The following is a 27,536-nucleotide window of genomic DNA, read 5'->3' as shown; positions in this document are numbered from 1 at the left end:
TCTTCCTTTCTTCTTTTTTTTCCATATGTTTCTTAAGGTAAATTTTTTTTTTTTTTCCTTTTTAAGGCCGCACCCTTAGCATATGGAAGTTCCCAGGCTAGTGGTCAAATTGGAGCTGCAGCTGCTGGTCTAGGCCACAGCCACAGCAATGCCAGATCCAAAGTGCACCTGCAACCTACACCACAGCTCAGGGCGACACCTGAGATCCCAGATCCCCAACCCACCGAGAGGTCAGCAATCGAACCCGCATCCTCATGGATACCAGTTGGGTTCTTAACCTGCTGAGCCATAATGGGAACTCCCTTCAAGTGCACTACTGCAAACAGTCTCTTCCCATTTTTTAAAAACTGAAGTATAATTTATACATAGAAAAATGCATAGGAGTTCCCATCGTGGTGCAGCAGAAACGAATCCAACTAGGAAATGTGAGGTTGGGGGTTCAATCCCAGGCCTCATTCAGTGGGTTGAGGATCTGGGATTGCCGTGACCTGTGGTGTAGGTTGCAGATGCGGCTGGGATCCTGCATTGCTGTGGCTGTGGTGTAGGCCAGCAGCTGTAGCTGTGAATTGACCCCAGCCTGGAAACCTCCATATGCAGCGGGTGGAGTCCCAAAAAGCAAAAAGGAAAAAAAAAAGAAAAAGAAAAGAAAAAAGCAAAAAAGAAAGAAAGAAAAAGAAACCTGCATACATCTTAATTGTACAGCTCCATGAATTGCACCAGCCTCTTAACTGGCCTTCCTGATTCTCTCCCAACCCTCCTCTCATCCACTCTCCTCAGGGCAGTTTCTGGTTGCTTTTTCCAAGTACACAGGACTAAGTGTCACTGCCCTTGACCTCTAGCACCTTCCCCCGCTCTAAGGATAGAGACCTAGAGAAATGGAATAGAAGCACTCCTCGCCTTTGAGAAAGAAAAATATAAAGTCAGATATAAATCCTCCCCTAAGAAAGGAATTCACTTTGGCTGGAGGGAAACTGTTAAGCACAAGGAACTTGGACCTTAAAGGATTTTGTTTATCCAGATGCTGAGCTGTAAAAATGTCCCCATCTGGGATGATGAGAAAGTAAATTTACAACCCAGTGAACAAAGAACATAGTTTAACCATGTATGTAAACTGTTCATCAATTTACATTTAATGTATGAATACATTTAACCATTTATTGTTTTTGCATTTATTTCTCTTTACCATTACTTTGTCCACACCCCACAGTTTTATTTGTTTGTGTGTGTTTTTGTTTTTTCTTTGTTTGTTTGTTTGTTTTTTATCTTTTCTAGGGCCGCACTTGAGGCATATGGAATTTCCCAGGCTAGGGGTCTAATGGGTGCTGTAGCCACCGGCCTACACCACAGCCACAGCAACACCAGATCTAAGCCGTGTCTGCAACTTACACCACAGCTCATGGCAACGCCAGATCCTTAATCCACTGAGCGAGGCCAGGGATTGAACCCACAACCTCATGGTTCCTAGTCAGGTTTGTTTCTGCTGTGCCACGACAGGAACTCCAGTTTATTCCCCTTTTTGGTTGAGCTGTTCTCCCTGCCTCTCAGTCCATATAACCACTGATCTTTTTATAGATTCCTTTGCCTTTTCTAGAATTTTATATGGATAGCTCATACACCACTTACTCTGTGTGTCTGGCTTTGTGAAACACACTTTTTTTTTTTTTTGGCCGCACCCATGGCATGTGGAAGTTCCCAGGCCAGGGATTGAACCCATGCCACAGCAGCGACCTGAGTCACTGCAGTGACAACACCAGATCCTTAACCTGGAGAGCCACATGGGAATGCCTCACTTGGCATATTTTTGAAATTAATTTATATAATTTATCTGTAGTTTCTTTTCAATGGTAAGTAGTATTCTATTTTTTCCCCCTTTTAAAGGCCGCTCCTGTGGCATATGGAAGTTCCCAGGCTAAAGGTCGAAGGAGAGCTGCAGTTGCCAGCCTATGCCACAGACCCAGCAACACGGGATTCAAACCACATCTGCAACATAGGCCGCGGCTCACCGCAATGCCAGATCCTTAACCTGCTGAGTGAGGCCAGGAATCAAACCCATATCCTCATGGATACCAGTCAGGTTCTTAACCCTCTGAGCCCCAATGATAACTCCCAGTAGCATTCCATTGTAAGGATATAACACCATTTATTTATCCTCTCATCAGTTGATAAATATCTGGGTTACTTACAATTTGGGGCTATCATGAATAAGGCTGCTATAAATATTCATACACAAGTTTTTATGTGAACATATACTTTGTTCTCTACCAAAAATGACAGATTTCTCTGTGGTGCTTCCTGCTATTCCATGCAAAAAATAAGTATTCTCTTGCTATTGATTTACTAGAGAAGCCTGTCTTCCCCACACAATGATTTGTGAAACACAGATTAGAAAATTGCACGAAGTCACAAAACATAATTAAGTCTTTTGTGTGTAACTTTCCCTTACTACATGCCAAGCATTAGGCAGAGCCTGGCATAAGCATTTTGTCATTTATCTCTCACAGCAGCCTTGGGAGGAGACAGTGCTGTTATTCTCATTTCCTACTGGGGAAGCTGGGCTCAGGGAGGCAAAGGGAATGACCCAAGGTACACCCAGCAACAGGGTCCACCAGGCATAACGTACATCCCAAGGCTCGGGCTTGAGGCCTGGCTCCACAACTAACTTGCCATAGGCTTTCCCTGGGCCTCAGTCTGACGGTTCACTCAGCATCACAGATCTCTGAGACCCTTCTAGAAAATCCTGGCTTCAAATGCTCTGCTCCCACAAATAATCAAAATGTCCAGGAAATACCAGCATTTCACCCAGCCACAGCAGAAAGGCTGGACAAGAAACCCAGCCTGCAAAACTAGGTGTAAAGTTTTCTGACCTAATTGCTGACCCCACACTACTTTCAAGTTAGCCTGGGTTTAGGGAAATCCTTTAAGGGGTCTACCAAAGTAGACAGAGCCTTGATCCTTGAGAAGCCAAGGCAACAAGGACAACAAAAGCAGCCAGTAAATGTCTCTGCGGAAAGCAGAGGGGGAGATTTAGTTTTGCTCCATGGAGGAAGGGGGTGAAGAGAGACAGATGAGCCTGGAAATGGAGGGGAGAGGAGCAGATGATGGAAAGCTGGATACTGTTGGGCCATGACAAGCCTTCCCGTAGCTGAGGAACCAGAGGATGCCCATGGAGAGAGAAGCCTTCTGTGTTTCTGTGAAGTATGGCTTCCCTCTTACCCCCCTGCAGTAAATGCTTACTTGACTTGTATTAGGCAAAGGGGGAGGGGAGACTGAGGGGAGACACTGGGAGAGGTGAAAGTGGAAGGGACTGAAATGTGAAGACTACAGAACCAGGGCACGCTTGTAGGGTAAGCAAGTTCGAGGCCAAGATGAGGGATGAGAATGTCTAGCAATCTGCAGGCATCCTGAGAGGGGCTGGGGACTTCCCCAGAGGACAGACTGGAATTTCTGCTGGTCTCATGAAGACCCAGGACTGGAAGATCTGGCTGCCATAGAACACTTGGGTGAGTCTGGAATGACTGAGAACACAGGAGCTAGAAGAATACCTGGAGATGCACCTTCCAGAGGCAGGGCAGCTGGGAGGGGTTAGAAACAAAGGCTTGGGAATCAGACTGACTGAATTTAAAATCCTATTTCCTATTGGGGAAATAACTATTCAAAAATAATAATAATAATAATAATAATAATAATAAATCCTATTTCCTAGGAGTTCCCTTGGGGCACAGCGGGTTAACGAATCTGACTAGGAACCATGAGGTTGCGGGTTCGGTCCCTGCCCTTGCTCAGTGGGTTAACGATCCAGCGTTGCCGTGAGCTGTGGTGTAGGTTGCAGACGCGGCTCGGATCCCGAGTTGCTGTGGCTCTGGCGTAGGCCAGTGGCTACAGCTCCGATTCGACCCCTAGCCTGGGAACCTCCATATGCCTCGAGAGCGGCCCAAAGAAATAGCAAAAAAAGACAAAAAAAAAGGATCTGGCAATGTCACTGCAGCAGTTCGGATCACTGCTATGGCAAAGGTTTGATCCCTGGCCCAAGAACTTTCACATGTTTCGGAGGGGACCAAGTAAATAATAAAGAATGTTTTCAACAAGGTGAGAGAGAGAGAACACAATTTAAAAAAATTCTACCCCCTACTAGTGAGAAAAAGCAATATTTGATTTTATTTTAAAAAATTTTTTGGAGTTCCCATCATGGCTCAGTGGTTAACAAACCCAACTAGCATCCATGAGGACTCGGTTTTGATCCCTGGCCTCACTCTGTGGGTTAAGGATCTGGCGTTGCCATGGGCTGTGGTGTAGGTCTCAGACATGGCTCAGATTCTGCCTTGCTATGGCTGTAGTGTAGGCCAGTGGCTACAGCTCTGATTGGACTCCCTAGCCTGGGACCCTCCACATTCCAAAGGTGCTGCCCTAAAAAGACAAAAGACCCCCCCCCAAAATTTTTTTTTCTTCATTTAACGGCCACACCTGTGGCATATGGAAGTTCCTAAGCCAGGGGTTGAATTGGAGCTGCAGCTGGGGCCTTGCCACAGCCACGGCATCACTGGATCTGAGCCACATCTGCAACCTACACTGCACCTTGCATCATTGCTGGATCTTTAACCCACTGAACAAGGCCAGGGATCAAACCTACATCCTTAAAGAGACAACATCAGGTTCTTAATCTGCTAAGCCACAAAGGGAACAACAAAGTGGAACATTTTATAATGATAAAAGAGTCAATTCATCAGAAAGATATAAGAATTTTAAACATATATATACTGGATGAAAGAGCACCAAAACAAGAAAATAAGTGAAAACCAAGAGAATCGAAGGGAGAAGAAGACAATTCAACAATAAGAGTTGGGCACTTGGGCATTCTCTTGTGGCAGTGTAGGTTAAGGATCCAGCATTGTCACTGCTGTGGCTTTGGTCACTACTATGGTGCAAGCTCAATGCCTGGCACAGGAACTTCCACATGCTGTAGGCGTAGCCAAAAAAAAGTAGCTAGGCACCTCAATGCCCAACATTCAATAATGGATGGAATAACCAGGCAAAAGATCAACAAGGAAACAGAAGACTTGAACAATACTATAAACCACCTAGACCTAATAGACACCTACAGAACTCTCCACCCAACAATCACAATACACACTCTTCTCAAGTGCTCATGGAACTTCTCTACAATAGACCATATGCTTGGCCATAAAACAAACCTCAGTAGGGAGTTCCCATGGCTCAGTGGTTAACGAACCTGACTAGTATCCATGAGGATGCAGGTTCGATCCCTGTCCTCATTAAGTAGGTTAAGGATCTGGCATTGACATGAGCTGTGGTGTAGGTTGCAGACGCAGCTCAGATTCCAAGTTGCTGTGGGTGTGGTGTAAGCTGGCAGCTACAACTCCATTGGACCCCTAGCCTGGGACCTCCATATGCCCCAGGTGTGGCCCTAAAAAGATAAAAAACAAAAACAAAAAAAAGGGAGTTCCCTCGTAGTACAGCAGGTTAGGGATCTGGTGTTGTCACTGCAGCAGCTCAGGTCACTGCTGTGGCAAAGGTTCAATTTATCCATCACCTGGGAACTTCCACATGCTTCAGGTACAGCCAAAAACCAACCAAATAAACCTCAATATAATTAAAAGGACTGAAATAATACAAAACTGTTCTCTGAGCACAATGCAGTGAAATTAGAAAACAATGACTGAAAGAAATTTGGGGAAATCACAAATATATGGAAACTAAGCATATTCCTAAATAATCAACGAATGATGCAAAGAAATAACAAGGGAAATTTCTTAATATAAAATGAATGAAAACATCAAAACTTATGGGATGTAGCTGCAACAGTGCTTGAAGAGAAACTCATAGCTGTAAATGCTTTTTTTGAAAAAGAAGAGATTTCAAATAATAACCTAAAAGAAGTGAACATTAAGCATAAATCAAACAGAGGAAAGAAATAATAAAGATTAAAGCAGAAATTAATGAAATAGAGAACAGGGAAACAATAGAGAAAATTAACAAAAATTAAGATGGTTCTTTGAAAAGATTGTTAAAGACTGACAAACCCTCAGCTAGACTGACCAAGACAAAAGGGAGAAGACTTAAATTACTAGACTCAGAAACAGAAGAGGAGGCATTACTACTGACCTTACAGAAATAAAATCCTATCTCTTCCAATGACCCGAGTGTACTCACAGGCAGGTTACTTAAACTATCTGTGCTTCCATTTCCTCTATTCAAAAAGATACCAGTTTCTGGAGTTCCTGTCATGGCTCAATGGTTAACAAATCTGACTAGGAACCATGAGGTTGAGGGTTCAATCCCTGGCCTTGCTCAGTGGGTTAAGGATCCGGCGTTGCCATGAGCTGTGGTGTAGGTTGCAGAGACCGCTCGGATCCCATGTTGCTGTGGCTCTGGCGTAGGCTGGCGGCTACAGCTCCAATTGGACCCCTAGCCTGGGAACTTCCATATGCCACAGGTGTGGCCCTAGAAAAGACAAAAAAAAAAAAGATACCAGTTTCTCAAAGGGTTATGACAAGTAATGGAAAGGATTTGTGTCTAGTACCTAGTCATGCTCAATTAATCACAGCCACTTCTCTAGTTGATAACATCAATCTTTTCCTTTCCCTCCACATCCAGTCCTTCAGCCCATCTGATTTTTTGGCTCTACTTTTAAAATATAATCCAGAATCGATAGTTTCTCACCTTGTCCATCCCACCCCTAGTTAGTCCAAGTCATCAGTCTCTCTCCTTGGGTTAGGACAACAGCCTAGTTGTCTCTATTCCTACCTCCTCCTTCAGTCTGTTGTCTACACAACCACCAGAGGCATGTTTTTAAAATGGGATGATGCTGGAGTTCGTGGTGGCCTAGTGGTTAAGGACTCAGCATTGTCACTGCTGTTGCTCAGGTTACTGCTGTGGCTGGGGTACAGTCCCTGGCCCTTGAACTTTCGCATGCTGAGGGGATGACCAAATAAATAAATTTTTTTTTTAATTTTTAAAATGTAATGATGCTTCAGGAGGGGTTTCTCAGGGCTACCCTGAGAGGCTGTCTCCCGGGCTTAAGTCCTAATTTCACCCCAAATAAAAGTTAACTCTCAAGTTAAAAAAAAAAAAAAGGAATGATGGCTCAGAAAACTAAATATAGAACTACCATTTGACCAGCAATCCCACTCCTGGGTATATATCCAGACAAAACTTTCATTGAAAAAGATACATGCACCCCTATGTTCATTCACAATAGCCAAGACATGGAAACAACCTAAATGTCCATCAAAAGATGAATGGATTAAGAAAATGTGGTATATATACACAATGGAATACTACTCTGCCATAAAAAAGAGCAAAATAATGCCATTTGCAGCAACATGAATGGAGCTAGAGACTCTCATACTAAGTGAAGTTTCACATCAGAAAAAGAAAGACAAATACCGTATGATATCACTTATATTTGGAATCTAATATATGGCACAAATGAGCTTTCCACAGAAAAGAAATGTATGGACTTGGAAAACAGACTCATGGTTGCCAAGGGGAAGGGGGAGGGAGTAAGATGGACTGGGAGTTTGGAGTTAGTAGGTACCAACTACTGCATTTGGAATGGATAAGCAATGAGATCCTGTTGTATAGCACAGGGAACTATACCTAGTCAGTTATGATGTAACACGATAGAGAATAATGTGAGAAAAAGAATGTATACATATATATGTACATCTGGGTCACTTTGTTGCACAGCAGAAATTGATATAACATTTAAATAAACTATAATAGATGGAGTTCCCGTCGTGGCGCAGTGGTTAACGAATCCAACTAGGAACCATGAGGTTGCGGGTTCGGTCCCTGCCCTTGCTCAGTGGGTTGACGATCCGGCGTTGCTGTGAGCTGTGGTGTAGGTTGCAGACGTGGCTCGGATCCCTCGTTGCTGTGGCTCTGGCGTAGGCCGGTGGCTACAGCTCCGATTCAACCCCTAGCCTGGGAACCTCCTATGCCGCGGGAGCGGCCCAAGAAATAGCAACAACAACAACAACAAAAAGACAAAAAAAAAAAAGAAGAAGCCAGCACTGCCATGAGCTGTGGTGTAGGTCGCAGACATGGCTCAGATCTTGCATTGCTATGGCTGTGGTGTAGGCGGGCAACTACAGCTCCAATAGACCGCTAGGCTGAGACCTTCCATATGTTGTGGGTGTGGCCCTAAAAAGACCAAAAAAAAAAAAAAGTAATGATGCTTATGTATCCATCTTCTGCTCTCAACGCTCCAATGACCTCCCACTGTGTATGGAACAAAATACACACTCCTTGCTTGGGCCCACCAGGCCCAGCATCATCTGGCTCCGGGTACCACTCTCCCCTTTGCCTACAGGGCTCCAGCCACACTATTCTTGTTATTCCTCAAACTCACTGACTCAGTGACAGTGTACTTCTGTCTCAGGGCTTTTGCTCTTGGTATTTCCTCTGCCCACAATTCCCCATCTCTAAAGACCCATGCATGCTGGGGTTCCCAATTTATTGGGGTTCCCAATTATTAATTTATTCTACTCATTGTCACCTCCTGAGATGGTGCTCCTCAGACCACTACATCTACAGCGCTCAACCTCTCACTCTCTCTGCCTTACTCTGCTCTATTTTTCTTCACTGGACTTCTCCCTGTGCGGTATTACCTACTTAGTGCCTGTCTCCCTTCACTAGAATGTAATCTCCATGAGGCACAGGCTTTACTTCACACATGCTTTCACCTCCAGTGCCTGATCGGAGCCGGGCCTAGACTAGAGTCTGGCACATAGAACGTGCTTAATAAGTATCTCTTGAAACAGAAGAAAAAGCTCAGTAATAGGATTCCTAGACAAATGGGACTTTAATTTTCTTTCTTTTTTTTTTTCCTTTTTTTTTGGCCATGCCTACAGCATGTGCGAGTTCTGGGGGTCAGGGATAGAACTCACACCATAGCAATGACAGTACTGGATCCACAACCTGCTCCACCATAAGGAAACTCCAACAAATGGGACTTTCTCTTCGGTGTAGGATAAAGGTGACATCTCAACCCAGAGGGAAAAAAGAAGACAAGGCAACACAGGGTGATGGGACCATTGGGAAATCATGTGGGGAAAAAAAATGAAGTTGAAGATGATGGACTTATCACAGGTATGTAACTTGGCTTCCTCCTGAAACTCTATTTTCAAAATACATAAGACCACAAGAAAGGGGAGAACCGGAGAAGGGACCACAACAAAAAGTTTGAGGATAGAAAATAAATGGACAAGTACTATCAGATGGCCAAAGAAAGCAGGCAATAAAAAAGGGGGAAATTTTAACCTGATTTATACCACAGAATCCTCAAAAAGGACTCAGAAATTAGTGGCACCTCTGGAAGAGGACATGAAGATGAAGCTAGGGTTGGGGGCTGCTATAGAAGGGAGCTTGGTAGAAGAGGGCTTAAAAACAATAAAAATAGGGAGTTTCCATTGTGACTCAGCAGGTTAAGAATCTGACTAGTACCCATGAGGATGCAGGTTCGATCACTGGCCTCGCTCAGTGGGTTAAGGATCTGACATTGCCATGAGCTGTGGTGTACGTTGCAGATGCAGCTCGAAACCAGTGTTGCTGTGACTGTGGTGTAGGCTGGCAGCTGCAGCTCTGATTCAACCCCTAACGCGAGAACTTCCATGTGCTACAAGTGTGGCCCCAAAAAGAAAAAAATAAAAATAGTAGATTCCCAGATCCCTTCCCTATGCTACTCCTCACCCACAATGGCTACAACCCAGACCCTGGCAGATCAGAAATGCATTTTTAGGAGAAGGCAGAAGAAGGTCCCTGACAGGTAGACACTAGGCAAGGGAGACAGAAAAACTACCAACAACGGAGGGATTATAGGAAAGTTCATGCACTTACTACTGAAGATGTCCAGACCCTCAGCGCTTCCTCCACTCAGCTCTGGGAACACTGCCAGCGAGGCACAGAGCTCATAATAGTAAGTGGGGAGACCCTCCCACCCCCGGCTTTCATCCCCTACCCGACTCCCAGAACTCTCAGCGCAATGGGAAAAACAGACTCACATCAGGGCATATCATCAAGATATTCCAGTTCACTAAGGATGAGAGGACATTTTAGAAATTTCTAGAGAAGAAAAAGTAGGTTATACACAAAGTATCAGTATTCAGAAGGACTTGGGATTTCCCATCTGCAATACTGAAAGCTGAAAAGATAAGAGAGTAATGCCTTCAAAATGTGATGAAACTTCTGGGTCTATACCCACAAAGAATTAAAAACAGGAACTTAAAGGGATTTTTGTCCCCCTGCCCCCGAGTCCCTAGCAGTATTTTTATTTTCGCTTTTTTTTTTCTTTAGGGCTACAACCATGGCATATGGAGATTCCCAGGCTAGGGGATGAATCGGAGCTGTAGTTGCTGGTCTACACCAACAGCCACAGCAACACAGGATCAGAGCCGTGTCTGCAACCTATACCAAAGCTCACGGAAACACCAAATCCTTAACCCACTGAGCGAGGCCACGGATCAAACCTGCATCCCCATGGTTACTAGTTGGATTCACTTCCACTGAGCGCCCCCCCCAGCAGCATTATTCACAAGAGTCAAAAGGTGGAAACAATCCAAGCATCCATGGATGGACCAATGGATAAGCAAAGTGTGGTCTATACATAGAGCAAAATATTATTCAGCCTTAAAAAAGGACATTCTGACACAGGCTACGACATAGATGAACCTTGAGGACATTATGCTAAGTGAAATAAGTCAGACACAAAAGGACAGATACTGTATGATTCTACTTTTATGAGATATCTAGAGAAGTCAAATTTATGGATATAAAAAGAAAAATGGTGGTTGCCAGGGGCTAGGGAAAGTGGGGAATAGGGAGTCACTATTTAATGGGTACAAGTTCTCTCACTGGACAGTGGTTAAGGATCTGGTGTTGTCACTGCAGTGGCTTGGGTTTCTGCTGTGGCATGGGTTCAGTCCGTGGCCCAGGAACTTCCACATGCTGCAGGAGCAGCAAAAAAAAAAAAACCAAAAAAAACCAAAAAAACCATAATGGGTACAGAGTTTCGGTTTGAGAAGATGAAGAAGTTCTGGAGATGGATGGTGGTGGTGACTTTCAACAACGTAAAGGTACTTGATACCACCAAACCGTATGGCCGAAAATGGTTAAAATCATAAGGTTTAAGTTATGTATATTTTTCCACAATAAAAAAATCCAAAGAAAACTATTTCCAACTCTTTTCATACACTCACGGGAGTGCAAAGCCTGAAAATTTATCCTACGACTCTACTCTGTGAAATGATACATGTATAAGGATACTTAAGTGCACCTAGCCACAGCAATCAGAGAAGTAAAAGAAATAAAAGGAATACAAATTGGAAAGGAAGAAGTAAAACTATTGCTATTTGCAGATGACATGATACTATACCTAGAGAATCCTAAAGACTCTACCAGAAAACTGTTAGAGCTTATCCACGAATTTGGCAAAGTTGCAGGATACAAAATCAATACACAGAAATCGATAGCGTTTCTATATACTAACAATGAAAAAGCAGAAAAGGAAATTAGAGAAGCAATCTCGTTTATCATCGCATCCAAAAGAATAAAATACCTAGGAGTAAACCTACCTAAGGAAACAAAAGACCTGTACTCTGAAAACTACAAGCCACTGATGAAAGAAATCAAAGATGACACAAAGAGATGGAAAGATATACCATGCTCGTGGATTGGAAGAGTTAATATTATCAAAATGACTATACTACCCAAGGCAATCTACAGATTCAATGCAATCCCTATCAAATTACCAAGGACATTTTTCACAGAACTTGAACAAAATATTTTAAAGTTTGTTTGGAAGTACAAAAGACCCAGAATAGCCAAAGACATCTTGAAAAAGAAAAATGGAGCTGGAGGAATCACGCTCCCGGACTTCAGACTATACTACAAAGCAACAGTCGTCAAAACTGCATGGTACTGGCACAAAGACAGACATATAAACCAGTGGAACAGGATAGAAAGCCCAGAATTAAACCCATGCACTTACAGCAACTAATCTATGACAAAGGAAGCAAGATTATACAATGGAGAAAGGACAGCTTGTTCAATAAGTGGTGCTGGGAAAACTGGACAGCCACATGGAAAAGAATGAAATTAGAACACTCCCTAACACCATACACAAAAATAAACTCCAAATGGATTAAAGACCTAGATATAAGACCAGACACTATCAAACTCCTAGAGGAAAACATAGGCCAAACACTCTGACAGCAACGACAGCAACATCTTCTCAGATCCACCTATCAGAGTATTGACAATAAAAAGAAAAATAAACAAATGGGACCTACTCAAACTTCAAAGTTTCTGCACAGCAAAGGAAACCCTAAACAACACAAAAAGACAACCCACAGAATGGGAGAAAATCTTTGCAAGTGAATCGACTGACAAGGGATTAATCTCCAAAATTTATAAACAACTTCTGCAGCTCCATACCAAAAAAATAAACAACCCCATCAAAAAATGGGCAGAAGATCTAAACAGACAATTCTCCAAAGAAGACATACAGATGGCCGAGAAACACATGAAAAGATGTTCATTACTAGAGAAATGCAAATCAAAACCATAATGAGGTACCACCTTACACCAGCCAGAATGGCCATCATCCAAAAGTCTACAAACAATAAGTACTGGAGAGGGTGCGGAGAAAAAGGAACCCTAGGACACTGTTGGTGGGATTGTAAATTGGTGCAACCACTGTGGAAAGCAGTATGGAGATTCCTCAGAAAACTAAACATAGAACTACCATTTGATCCAACAATCCCACTCCTGGGCATCTATCCAGAGAAAACCACGACTCACAAAGACACATGTACTCCAATGTTCATTACAGCACTATTTACAATAGCCAAGACATGGAAACAACCTAAATGTCCATTGACAGAGGAGTGGATCCAGAAGATGTGGTACATATACACAATGGAATATTACTCAGCCATTAAAAGGAACGAAATACCAGCATTTTTAGCAACACGGATGGACCTAGAAACTATCATGCTAAGTGAAGTCAGCCATACAATGAGACACCAACATCAAATGTTTTCACTGACATGTGGAATCTGAAAAAAGGACAGACGGAACTTCCTTGCAGAACAGATGCTGACTCACAGACACTGAAAAACGTATGGTCTCTGGAGGAGACAGTTTGGGGGGTGGGGGGATGTGCTTGGGCTGTGGGATGGAAATCCTGTGAAATCAGATTATTATGATCATTATACAACTACAGATGTGATAAATTCATTTGAGTAATAAAAAAATGAAAGGAAAAAAAAAGGATACTTAAGTGCAGCATTGTTTGTGATAGTGGTTTTGGAATCAACAGGACAATCCATGAGACAGTGGCAGGATCAATAGGGTATATTCAAACAAGTGAATAAGAGGCAATTGATGATAAGAACAAGGAAGTTCTTTGTGTATGAAGAGAAAGGTCCCTAAGATCTACTGTTAAGTGAAAAAGGCAAGGTGCAGAACAGAGTTTATTAGGTATCATTCACTGAGTGACCCCTTTAAAATTTTTATTTCTGTGTCAAAATCAGAGTAAAGGGCAAGAAATTTTGTTTCCAAAGGGCCAGAGGGGACAAATTATAACCAGATCTTCTTAAGGGGTAAGGCCTAATCTTTGCCAAGACAGTCAGCCTAAGGACTGAAGGCAGAGTCAGGTTTTGTCGGAAGTGAGAGGGACCTTCATTAAGAAAAAATGTAAAATTAAAAGTATAAACTTTGACACAGCAGTTCCCTGGGGTGTAGCAGGTTAAGGATCTGGCGTTGTCACTGTTGTGGTTTGGGTCACAGCTGCAGTGTGACTATGAAGTTCCTGATCCCCAAACTTCTGCATGCTCTGGGTGTGACCAAAAATAAAATAAAATAAAAAACCTGGCACAAATGTGAATATTTATTCAAAATGAGAAAGAGGAGTTCCCATTGTGGCTCAGTGGCTAACAAATCTGACTAGGAGCCAGGAGGTTGCGGGTTCGATCCCTGGCCTTGCTCAATGGGTTAAGGATCCAGCGTTGCCGAGAGCTGTGGTGTAGGTTGCAGATGGGGCTCAGATCCCGCGTTGCTGTGGCTGTGGCATAGGCCAGCGGCTACAGCTCCGATTCGACCCCTAGCCTGGGAACTTCCATATGCCACGGGTGTGGCCCCAGAAGAGACAAAAAGACATAAATAAATAAATAAATAAAATGAGAAAGAAAAGATAGCAAACTAAAATAAAAAAATATATATATATATATATATCACAAATGTCATAAAATCCAGAGAAATAACACAGTACTTTTATTAATTCCCTGGGAGTTCCCGTTGTGGCGCAGCGGAAATTAATCCGACCAGGAACCATGAGGTTTCGGGTTAGATCCCTGGCCTCGCTCAGTGGGTTAAGGGTCCAGTATTGCCATGAGTTGTGGTATAGGTCGAAGATGTGGCTCAGATCTGGTCTGGTGTTGCTGTGGCTGTGGTGTAGGCCGGCAGCTGTAGCTCCAATTCAACCCCTAGCCTGGGAAGCTCCATATGCCATGAGTGCGGTCTTAAAAAGTAAAAAAAAAAAAAAAAAAAAAAAATTCTCTGCAATACCTCTAAATCTTTTTTCCTACTTTTGGGGGCATTTTCATTGATTGGCTTTATATGATAATAGTTTCGTAGTATGATTTTATATTGTTTTGTTTCTTTCCTTTTAGGGCTGCACCCTCAGCATGTGGAAGTTCCCAGGCTAGGGGTCGAAATCAGAGCTGCAGCTGCCAGCCCATGCCACAGCTGCAGCTATGCCGTATTCGAGCCACATCTGTGACCTATGCCACAGCTTGTGATCCTTAACCCACTGAGTGAGGCGGGGGTCGAGCCCACATCCTCATGATTTCTAGTTGGGTTTTTAACCTGCAGAGCCACAATGGGAACTCCCTGCAACAAGATTTTATAGAGAGAAAATAAGAATGACTCAGCCTTTCTTTTGATGTGTATATTTATAATAGTACATACTGCATTACCAAATACTTTTTTTTTTTTTGGTCTTTTTGCCTTTTCTAGGGCTGCTCCCTCGGTATATGGAGATTCCCAGGCTAGGAGTCTAATCGGAGCTGTATCCGCCGCCCTACACCAGAGCCATAGCAACGGAGGATCTGAGCCACATCTGCAACCTACACCACAGCTCACGGCAACACCGGATCCTTAACCCACTGAGCGAGGCCAGGGATTGAACCCGAAACCTCATGATTCCTAGTCGGATTCATTAACCACTGAGCCACAACAGGAACTCCCAAATACATTCTTGGCAGAAGAAAACTTCCATTTCTAATAAGTGTTGGTCAAAACTGAGTCTACTGCTTCCATTTTCAGAGTCTCCATGATCAGAAGAATTTGCCACAGACCAGCTTCTGACACCAGATGTTTCAAACCTCATTTATCTTCCTTTACCTATATACCCCAGGTGGGGATGCTATAGGACATCTTCATATGGTGACACCACCTCCGTTCCTGCAACTGTGTGTCATAAAAGCCTTTCCTATACCAGGGCAGCTGTCACTATCTGAAGTGCTGGCGGAAGTGACCGCAAATCACAAAAATAGATAAACGCAACCTAAATGCATTCTATCTCAACCTTTAGCTTAATCCCGAAAAATGTCCAGAGCCAACAGAAAGCCACTTAGCAGGAGGGGAACAATGAGGAAGGAAGTCATAGTGGAGTAAGACAGTGGTTTTAACTGATTACAAGGACAGTTTTTGGGGTTTTTTGGTTTTGGTTTTGTTTTTTTTTGTTTTTTTTTTTGCTTTTTAGGGCCACACACGCAGCATATGGAAGTTCCCAGGCTAGGGGTTGAATAGGAGCTGCAGCTGCCGACCTACACTACAGCAACATCAGTTCTGAACCGAGTCTTCGACCTACACCACAGCTCATGACAATGCTGGATCCTTAACCCATTGAGTGAGGCCAGGGATCAAACCCACATCCTCATGGATACTAGTTGGGTTCGTTACTGCTAAGCCACAATGGGAACTCCAAGGACAGTTTCTTAATTTGTACATTTAATGAAAACATATGACCTCTTTGAGGGCCTTGGAAGAGATGGGCAAAGTTAGGGTCCTTAAAGCACAATCATTAGCTTCATGGAGGAGAACCACTATAGAAATTCAAAGGTTTTCCTTCCCTGGTCCAAAATCTATCTTTTATCCTCTAAAGCAGAATCTCAAAATATCCCCTCTTTGGGATATGCCATGAAAAATAGTTTGGAGGAAGTGGCACCATACACCCATGAAGACAGGAAAGATGATAAAAAATGGTATGCTGTTCATAAAAAAAAGACTTATTGGGATTCTCACTTCACAATGTAAATCAAAATAAATTCCAGATGCAGCAAAGGGTTAAGTGTTAGAAATGAAGCCCTTAAGTAAAGACTTAAATATAAGACAAGACACCATAAAACTCCTACAAGAGTTTCCTGGTGGTCTAATGGTTAGGACTTAGTGCCTTCACTGCAGTACTGGGTTTGATTCCTGGTCTGGGAACTGAGATCAAGCCACTGCACTATATGGTCAAAAAGAAAAAGAAAAAAAGCAACCAACGAACAAAACAAAAAACTCCTAGAAGAGAACATAGGCAGAACATTCTCTGACATAAATGGTACCAATGTTCTCTTAGGTCAATCCTCCAAAGCAATTGAAATAAAAGCAAAACTAAGCAAATGGGGAGTCCCCGTTGTGGCTCAGTGGGTATCCACGAGGATGGAAGTTCCATCCCTGCCCCTGCTCAGTGGGTTAAGGATCTGGCATTGCCATGAGCTGTAGGATAGGCTGCAGATGAGAGTCAGATCTGATGTTGCTGTGGCTGTGGCATAGGCTGGCAGCTGCACCTCCAATTTCACCCCTACCCTGGGAACTTCAGGGGTACCCCTGAAAGCACAAAATAAATAAATAATAAAAAAATAAACAAATGGGACCTAATCAAACTTATAAGCTTTTGCACAGCAAAGAAAACCATAAATACGAAAAAGACAACCTAGAGAACTGGAGAAAATATTTGCAAACAATGCAACCAACCAGGGCTTAATTTCCAGAATAAACAAACAGCTCATACAATTCAATATTAGAAAAACAAACAACCAAATTGAAAAATGGGCAGAAGAGCTAAATAGACATTTTTCCAAAGAAGACAGACGGCCAAAAGGCACATGAGAAGATGCTCGATATCATTAATCATTAATTATTTGAGAAATGCAAATCAAAACTTCACAAGGAATAACTTCACACGGGTCAGAAGGGCCATCATTAAAAAATCTACAAATGGAGTTCCCACCATGGCACAGTGGGTTAAGAAACTCCAACTGCAACGTCTTGGGTCACTGCCGAGGTATGCGTTCAATCCCTAGCCCAGTACTTTGAGTTAAAGGATCTGGTATTGCCACAGCTGTGGCACAGGTTGCAGCCACAGCTCGGATTCAATTCCTGGCCTGGGAATTCCATATGTCGCAGTGTGGCCATTAAAAAAAAAAAAAAAAAAAAAAGGTCTACGGAGTTCCCATTGTGGCACTTAGGAAACAGATCTGACTAGGAACCATGAGGTCAAGGGTTCAATCCCTGGCCTCACTCAGTGTGTTAAGGATCCAGCGATGCTGTGAGCTGCAGTGTAGGTCGCAGATGTGGCTTGGATTCTGCATTGCTGTGGCTGTGGTGTAGGCCAGTAGCTGTAGCTCTCATTAGACCTCTACCCTGGGAACCTCCATATGCTGCAGATACAGCCTTAAAAAGAAAAAAAAAAAAAGTCTACAAATAACAAACACTAGAGAAGATATGGAGAAAAGAGAATTCTCTTATACTGTTGGTGGAACTGTAAAATGGTGCAGCCACTATGGAAAACAGCATGGAGGTGCCTCAAAAAACTGAAAATAGTTACCTACTATATGAAGCAATTCCACTTCTGCTATATATCCAGATAAGACTATATTTCGAAAAGATACATAAACCCTACATTCATAGAAGCACTATTCACAATAGCCAAGCATGGGAGTTCCTATCTCGGCTCAGTGGTTAAGGAGCCTGACTAGCACGCATGAGGACACAGGTTTGATCCCTGGCCTTGCTAGTGGGTTAAGGATCCAGTGTTGCTGTGAGCTGTAGTGTGGGTTGCAGACTCAGCTCAGATCCTGCGTTGCTGTGGCTATGGCATGGGCCGGCAGCTATAGCTCAGATTTGACCCCTAGCCTGGGAACCTCCACATGCCACGGGTGCACCCTAAAAAGCAAAAAAAAAACAAAAAACAAAAAACAATAGCCAAGACGTGGAAACAATCTACATGTCCACTGACAGATGAATGGATAAAAAGATGTGATGTGTATGTGTGTGTGTGTGTGTATTATCCCATGCAGCTACTCTGTGTGTATGTATATATACACACACAATGTATTCATTAAAAAGAATGAAACAATGCCATTTGCAGCAACATAGATGGACCTAAAGATTCTCATATTAAGCAAAGCCAGAAAGAGAAAGACATACCATATGATATCACTTATATATGATATCTAAAACAACACAAATCAACACATCTGTGAAACAAAAATAGACCCACAGATAAACAGAACAGACTTGTGGTTGCCAAGGAGGAGGGGAGTTGGAGGAGGAAAGGACTGGGAGTTTGGGATTAGTAGAGGCAAACTATTACATACAGGATGGATAAACAACAAGGTTCTAATGTGTAGCGCAGGGAACTATATTCAATATCCTGTGATAAACCATAATGGAAAAGAATATGAAAAAAATATGTGTACAAATGAGTCACTTTGCTGTACAAGAGAAATTAACACAACATTGTAAATCAACTATACTTCAATTTAAAAATGTTTAAAAAAATAAAGTCATTAAGAAACAAAATCAAAATTGGATTGTGATGATCATTATACAACTACAGATGTGATAAATTCATTGAGTAATTAAAAAAAAAGAAACAAAATCATCCAACTAAAGATTATCATGCTAAGTCAAGTCAGAAAGAGAAAGACAAATACCATATGATATCACTTATAGGAGGAATCTAAAATATGGCACAAATGAACCTTTCCACAAAACAGAAACAGACTCACAGACAGGGAGAACAGACTTGTGGTTGCCAAGGGAGAGGAGGGGAGGAAGACGGATGGACTGGGAGTTTGGAGTTAGTAGATGTAAACTATTACATTTAGAATGGATAAAAAACAAGGTCCTACTGTAAAGCACAGGGAACTATATCCAATCTCTGGGAATAGACCATTATGGAAAATAATATATGTATGTGGGTATATATATATATCGAGTCACTTTGCTGTACAGCAGAAATTGGCACAACACTGTAAATCAACTATACTTTACAAAAGAAGGAAGGAAGGGAGGAAATCAACAAGAAAATCTAGGCAAATATCCTTTGATCACTGATACTCTTTCTGAGCCTAAAAGCAATGGGCAACATCACAAAGACTGACATTTGACTGAGTGAAAAGTTGTCGCTATTGTTTCAACAGTTTAAAAAGTGTTAGGAAAAAGCAGACAATAATCTTGGGGCAAAGAATTACCTGCAACCAATATGACAAAGGCTAAGCACCCTTACTACTACAAATAACTTGCAAGTCAGAAAAAAACTCATAATGACCTGAAAAGATGTGGAGATAATTCAGTTGACAAATGTCCAATAATTATGATTTTTTTGGCTGCACCTGCAGCATGTAGAACTTCTCAGGCCAGGGATTAGACCTATAGCACAGCACAACCAGAGCCAAGGCAGTGACAATACTGGATTCTTAACCCACTGACCCACCAGGGATCTCCTGAAATTTGAAGATATTCAATCTCACTAAAAAAAAAAAAAAAAAAAAAAAAGGCAAATTAAAAGAACCAAAGATTGCAGTTCTCTTGTGGCACAGCACGGAGGTAGGGTTCCAGAGCTGTCACTGCAGCTGCTTGGGTCACTGCTGTGGCGTAGATTTGATCCCTGGCCCAGGAACTTCTATGTGCTATGGGAGCAGCTAAAGCGGAAAAAAAACCCCCAAAAACCCAAAGACTATTCTTCAGCCATCATATGAGGAAAGATTAGCACAAAACTGCTAACAGTTGATGTGGCCAACCTAAGGACTGGGAGAGACAAACACTGAAACTACAAATGCTGTCATGGACAGCACTTTAGAACATGCCTTACAAATGTTCATTCTTACTCTTTGTCCCAGTAATCCCACTTCAGAGAATCTATTTCAGGAAATTCTCAGAACTGCAAAGACATTGCTTTTTTCTTTTTCTTTTTTTTTTTTCTTTTTATGGCTGCATCCACAACATATGGAAGTTCCCAGGCTAGGGGTCAAATTGGAGCTAGAGCTGCTGGCTTACACCACAACCACAGCAACTTGGGATCCGAGCCACATCTATGACCTACACCACAGTTCACAGGGATTGAACTATGGACTAGTGGGCTCATCACTGCTGAGCCACAACGGGAACTCCAGAACTGCAAAGATATTTATGTAGGAAATGTTAATCTCAATTGTTGAAAATTGGGAAAACAATGTAAATAAAGAGAAAGAAGAGAAAACACCTCTCAGGATGTGTGTCTATATCTGCGTATGTTTACAGGAACATGGAGAAAGGTGAGGAAGAATACATACCTATTATCACTGCTACAGCTGGAAGGTGGGAATGCAGCAGGGTCGGGGGTGGGGGGTGGGGGGCAGGTATTCACTTTTTCTTTGTAGGCTTTTGCACTATGTAACTTGCCATAATTAACACAGAGTGCTTGCTTTTGTAATTTAAAAAATGAGGAGTTCCCATCGGGGCTCAGTGGTTAACGAATCTGACAAGGAACCATGAGGTTGTGGGTATGATCCCTGGCCTCGCTCAGTGGGTTAAGGATCCGCCATTGTCATGAGCTGTGGTGTAGGTTGCAGATGAGGCTCAGACCTGATGTTGCTGTGGCATCGGCCGGCACAGCTGTAGCTCTGATTGGATCCCTAGTCTGGGAACCTCCACACGCCACAAGCACAGCCCTGAAAAGTGCAAAAAAAGAAAAATATGGAGTTCCCGTCGTGGCACAGTGGTTAACGAATCCGACTAGGAACCATGAGGTTGCGGGTTCGGTCCCTGCCCTTGCTCAGTGGGTTAAGAATCCGGCGTTGCCATGAGCTGTGATGTAGGTTGCAGACGAGGCTCGGATCCTGCGTTGCTGTGGCTCTGGTGTAGGCCGGTGCCTGCAGCTCTGATTGGACCCCTGGCCTGGGAACCTCCATGTGCCGCAGGAGCGGCCCAAGAAATAGCAAAAAGACAAAAAAAAAAAAAGAAAAGAAAAATATCTGCCACGTAGAATCTGATCCCTATTGAGCCTATCACCCAGGACCCTAATAAAAAGAATGAGGAAAAATACAGTCATTAAGTCTCCAGGGCCCACCATAGTGAACTCTGAGAGCTGATTTCTATGGCTGTGATTGTAAGGGCCAGTACTCAGTGGTTTACAGGTAGGAGAGCAGACTACCAGAAAAATCAGAAGGGATTTATTTAATTCCCAAATTAAAAGCACAACACTCACTAATTAATCTGTCTAGAAGGCAGAAGGCATCAAGAGAAGAAACTCTGGCATCTCTACCTGGCAGGTTACTGCCACAAGCCTGCTCTACCTAACCCTGCTCCACCCACATATCGAGGTTAAAAGGTTGTAACTTGAGGCCTATCTGAAATATGCCCCCCCCTTTTTTTCTTGCTTTTTTGCTTTTTAGGGCTGCACCCTTGGCATATGGACATTCCCAAGCTAGGGGTCAAATCGGAGCTGCAGCTGCCAGCCTATGCCACCACCACTGCAACATGGAATTTGAGCCAAGTCTGCAAACTACACCACAGTTCACGGCAATGCCGGATCCTTAACTCACTGAGTAAGGCCAGGGATTGAATCTGCATCCTCTTGGATACTAGTTGGGTTCGTTTCCTCTGAGCCACAATGGGAAGTCCCTGAAATATCCCTTTGATGCAAACTGCACAGGAAATCAGGTAATCGAGTATAACTAGAAAGCTATTTAAGAAAGCCATGGAGACATACACAATCTTTAGGTAATACTCCTCACCACTTAACCAAGAAAAGATAAAATTAAAGATTTTTTTTTGTCTTTTTGCCATTTCTTGGGCCGCTCCCGCGGCATATGGGGTTCCCAGGCTAGGGGTCCAATCGGAGCTGTAGCTGCCAGCCTATGCCAGAGCCACAGCAACGCGGGATCTGAGCCTCGTCTGCAACCTACACCACAGCTCATGGCAACGCTGGATCATTAACCCACTGAGCAAGGGCAAGGATTGAACCCGCAACCTCATGGCTCCTAGTCGGATTCGTTAACCACTGCGCCACGACAGGAACTCCTAGATTTTTTTAATCTTAATCCAGTGTTGGTTTGGTTTTTGGCCACACCTGTGACGTGGAAGTTCCCAGGCCAGGGATGGAACCCATGCCATAGCAGCAGCCCAAGCCACTGCAGTGACAATGCTGGATCCTTAACCTGCTGAGCTACACAGGAACTCCTTTTATCCAGCATTTCAATCTTCAACCCAGTGTTGCCTTAACTGTGGACGAACAAGCATTTACATATACAATATGTTGCTTTCAAAAACATGTAAGCCATGGGAGCTCCCGACATGGCTCAGTAGTTAACAAATCCGACTAGTGAAGAACTCAAGTATTATTCATGCGGACGCAGGTTTGATCTCTGGCCTTACTCAGTGGGTTAAGGATCTGGCATTGCCATGAGCTGTGGTATAGGATGCAGACATGGCTCAGATCCCGAGTTGCTGTGGCTGTGGCATAGGCCAGTGGCTTCAGCTCCAATTGGACTTCTAGCCTAGGAATTGCCATATGCTGCAGGTGCAGCCCTAAAAAGACAAAAAAAAAAAAAAAATTAAGGCTTAGATGGTAGAAAGCTAAAGAAAGAAGAGGCCTTTAGGTTCATCACATCCAACTCTCTCATTTCTCAGATCAAGAGAAAGAAATGGGAACTGGGATTGTCAAAGCCCCACAGCTATTAGAAGCAGAACTAAGACACCCTCATAATGGTATCTGCTCTCCTATAAAACTCTGTATGCTATTCACGAAGCATTTTTATTTATTTATTTTATTTATTTATTTTTGTTGTTGTTGTTGCTATTTCTTGGGCCGCTCCCATGGCATATGGAGGTTCCCAGGCTAGAGGTCGAATCGGAGCTGTAGCCACCGGCCTACGCCAGAGCCATAGCAACGCGGGATCCGAGCCGCGTCTGCAACCTACACCACAGCTCACGGCAACGCCGGATCATTAACCCACTGAGCAAGGGCAGGGACCGAACCCGCAACCTCATGGTTCCTAGTCGGATTCGTTAACCACTGCGCCACGACGGGAACTCCTCACGAAGCATTTTTAAATGGCCTTTATTTGCTTTGATTCCCCCCCCCAAAAAAACAGATGTTTCCACAGATGATAAAACTGAGGTACAATGGACTTGGATGACTTGCCTCCATCACCTGGCTAGTGGCTCCAAATCCAATTCCCATATCTTTTCCACCACCAGACACTGTGGCCCAAATCGATTTCTTCATGCCAGCCTAGTAGGTGGGTTCCCCAGCTTCAAGCACACAGCCTGTCAAGCACGGGGCACTCAACAAATTAGATGAACGGGTGAATACCCAACAACTGGGAGAAAGTTAGGCAAATTGTAGTCGATCGACAAAATACTACAAGGCTTGTAAGAAGTAAGATGTTGATAAACCGCAATCCATATTAGATGAAAAAGCTCAACCTCTCAGAGAGCCACGACCTCCTAGACCTCAGAGACAGGTCTCCATCTGTTTGGTCTCAATTACCCAGCGCTGCCTCACCTGATCACACTACCGCCAATCTCTTCCCACCTCTCCTCAGCCACTGTCTCAGGATCCTGCAGGAGCTCCCTACCTCCCGCACCACCAAATCCAAATGCTTCACCTGGACTTTAAGGCCCCATTCGCTGAGTGAATACAGCTGTTTCATCAATTACTCACTGACTCTGGGCTCTCCCCTCTACCCCACAGAATCCCATCTCTCTTTTTTTGGCCATGCCTGCATCGTGTGCAAGTTCCCAGGCCAGGGATCAAACCCGAGCCCCAGACGATGCCAGATCCTTAACCCAATGCTCCACAAGGTAACTCCCAGAACCACATCTTTTATGCTACCAGACCTAGCCTTGACTCATGTTGGCTTCTGGTGAATATTGGTCCCTCTTCCACTTCCATCAACACCTTTTTTTTTTTTTAAATGAAAATAGATGCCCATGACATTCATTTGAACCTCTACAATAAAGCGCACTAGAAACAGGGACAATCAAGAGAGTTTAATCATCAAGAGGGATCTCTAATTTGAGTTTTCTTTTTTGTTCTTTTTTGCTTTTTAGGGCCAAACCAGTGGCATATGGAAGTTTCCAGGCTAGGGGTAAAATCGGGGCTAGAGCTGCCAGCCTATGCCATAGCAATGCAGGATCCAACCACGTGTGTGACCTACACCACGGCTCACAGCAACACTGGATCCCTGATCCACTGAGGGAGGCCAGGGATCAAACCTGCATCCTCATGGATCCTAGTCAGATCATTTCCACTGCCCCACAATAGGAACTCCCTAATTTGAGTTTCAAGTACACAGGCAGGATTGCCTTATGGAAGCTATCCAGCCCCTTTCCTGGCCTGAGAAATCTGGAGTTCCTAGGACTCTCCCTAAAATGGCCCCCTGGGTGCCACCAGAGTAGCCTGGGCTCTGAGGCCACGCCCACTCCTCATTCCCCTCTGAGCCACACCCCACCCCCAGATCTGTCCAATAAGTCAGGACTCCCAAGTTCATTATGGGGCAAGTCCCTTCTCTCAGGGACCCTGTTTTTTCGTATGTGAAGGGGGGGCAAAATGTGATGAGAGAAAAATGACAATAAAAGTAAATTCTGAGGAGTTCCTGCTGTGCCTTAGTGGGTTAAGAATCTGACTGCAGTGGGTTGGGTCACTGAGGAGATAAGGGTTCAATCCCAGCCAGGCACAGTGGGTTAAAGAATCCAGCATTGCTGTAGCTGCAGTGTAGGTCCCAGCTGCGGCTGGGATTTGATTCCTGGCCTGGAAATTTCCATATGCCACTAGTGCAGCCATTAAAAAAACAAAAACAAAAGACTTCCTAGTTGGAAAAAGTTTTCTCATGAAAGTTCTCCCCAGGTATATTCAAAGCCCCTTCTTGCTAGGACATTGCAAGTGTTATAATAAGTACACCTTGGCCATCCCCCAGGTTAGTGCTCAGACTTACCCCGTCACAACATCCCGCTGTGCAGAGGTCCCAGAAGGCTGTAAGCAGTCAGCTCCCAGTGAGAGAGGTGCGAGACATGTAGCTCTTTGAAATTTTCCATCAAAATAAATAGTGCTGCAAAGAACAATCTTGTATAAGCATTCATCTTTATTCTGCAATTATTGCTTGAGAAAGATTCCTAGAAGTAGACTTACTGGCTTAAAGGATGCACACATTTTAAATCCTGATACTTAACTAGTTGAGAAACTTTACATAGGAATTCTCAAACCTACTATTAGGCTTCACCTGGGGAATCTGTTTACAATGCACAATCATGACACACCACCAGCCTCCCTCTAAACCCCAAATTGCCCCTTCCCCCTCCAGGAAGTCTGGGGAGGGGCTCCAGAAGCAACTTTGCTATTCAGCTCCCAGGTGGCACCACTGCAGGCTAAAAGGAGGAATGAGCTGCTCTCTTCCATTTGCCCCAGTGAACCTCGTCTAGCACAAGACTTAGGAAGCACTGGCCTAGGGGGCTTCTGCTGCCCCAATTTGCAGGGAGGTCTCTGGGCTCCAGCCCAGGGTCAGTGGCTTTCCCAAAATGGGCAGAGTCCGGCTCTCAGAGTGCAATGCCTGGCACCAAGTACCAGGGACAGTCACATCTCCTGGCTCATGTGGCTGCCCTTCAGGTCCCCCACTAAGTCCCCTATCCCACACATGCTCTGTGATTCTAGTGATCAGGACCCTGAAGTTTTACCTTTCTTACCTGAGACTCCTCAAGCCTTCCTCTTTCTCTCAGAAGGCTATAGACAGAGCATCACTTTCCCAAGAAATTGTTTGGGGTCTCCACTCTGGGCCTCAGTTTCCCCATCTGTGAAATGGAGAGTGCAATGCAGCGGCACTGACCCTCTGGGATTGCTGTAAGGAGAGTAGTGTGGCCGACGAAGTTCTAAGCATTTGCAGATTGGTCTGCCCTCAATGGGGAGTCCAGGTGCACCTTAACAATCATCATCAGCATTCTGATTGGCTTAGGGCCTGGGGAGCCAACTAAAATTTTGTTTTCAGAGTTATCCATAGTTTAGACCAAAAGCACAGTTAAGACCAAAAGCCATTTATTGTAAAGCTGCTGATTTCCAAGCTCAAAGGCCCTAAATATCTGGGGTTAGATGAGGAACCAGAGGCCCAGAAAAAGCCTTGCTGATTTTTAGGCTGATTCTGTGCTTCGCTCTGCAGGGCACAAAGTCTTCTAGGAAGGCCAATAGGTTGGTCAACAGGTATTTCACAGTATGCGGAACAGAGAGCAAAGAGCAGGGAAGAGAGTGCTAGCAGGGCTGGAGAAGACCAAGAGAACTGTCCTGGAGTTAGGTGTTGTGGGCAAAGAAGAAAGACACCATCTAAAAAGCAAAAAAAAAAAAGAAAGAAAGAAAGAAAAGAAAGCAGCCAGGAGCCCCGAGGGCTCCTTGACAGGTGGTCTGCCTCCTTCAAGGGCCGGCTCAATCAGATAAGGACTTGGCCTCCGCTGTGGTACCCACCTGGGCTGAATAACTCTGGTTGACTGTGTGACAAGGAGCAAAGTCAAGAGCAGCTTATGAGCAAACCAAGGACTGACAGGACATGTAACAGCACCTACCCCATCATCTGAGGGTGATACACACGCAGTGCCTCGCTTAATGGTCACTGCGTATTAACACTCCTTAAACATTGGCTGTTTTCACCTCTGGCTGCCTTGTGTGATAGACCCTGGGGCTATATGCTTTGGGGTAATGCCCAAGAAACCTTTCTACCCGACTCTATGGGCCCCTAGGGGCAGAAAAGGCGTCGCATTCAAACCCCGTTTCTTACCAGCTGGGATTAAATCCCTGGACTAACGGAGCCTCAGTTTCCTTTCCATGCAATGGGAAAAATCAAACCGCCGGCGGGAGGTCCTGATGGAGGGAGCGGACTAACAAACATCAAGATTTGCATTAATTCTCCTCTCCGTAACGGCCCTCACCCCCAGAATGGAGCACACAGTAGGCGCTCCGGAAATGCTCTCCGAAAGGAGGAACGGGCCACTTCCTGCCCCCAAGCGGACTATCCCGATCTGCGTTCCCACCACTCCTCTACGAAGGCCATGTGGCATTCCTGAGGGTGGGGGTGGGCGCAGGAAGAAGGTGCCCTCCCGGCCCCGCCCCCTCCGGGTACGGTGGGCGGGGCAAAGCCCCTCGCTGCCGCTGGACCGCCCCTCGGGGGGTGGGCGTAGCTCACCGCGCTCCGCACAAAGTTTGTTTTCTCGCTCCCGGC

General features: G+C 44.2%; 1 long non-coding RNA gene across 3 annotated transcripts in view; it reads right to left on the bottom strand.

Moving 5' to 3' along the window:
* Window positions 1-27,521, bottom strand: part of LOC125122623 (uncharacterized) — a 68,873-nt gene extending 41,352 nt beyond the window's left edge. Inside the window, exons 1-3 of one of the 3 annotated variants that reach the window (XR_007133867.1) lie at window positions 27,096-27,521; window positions 26,020-26,124; window positions 25,275-25,388 (exon numbers count right to left, since the gene is read on the bottom strand). This is a non-coding gene — a long non-coding RNA (uncharacterized LOC125122623). The remainder of the gene's footprint in view (window positions 1-25,274; window positions 25,389-26,019; window positions 26,125-27,095) is intronic. The other 2 variants (XR_007133864.1, XR_007133865.1) reach the window with 2 other exon arrangements.
* Between the last annotated feature and the right edge of the window lie 15 nt (window positions 27,522-27,536).

Source organism: Phacochoerus africanus, chromosome 3, assembly GCF_016906955.1.
Source record: "Phacochoerus africanus isolate WHEZ1 chromosome 3, ROS_Pafr_v1, whole genome shotgun sequence".
Lineage (NCBI taxonomy): Eukaryota > Metazoa > Chordata > Mammalia > Artiodactyla > Suidae > Phacochoerus > Phacochoerus africanus.
This window is presented reverse-complemented; position numbering and strand designations above follow the sequence as displayed.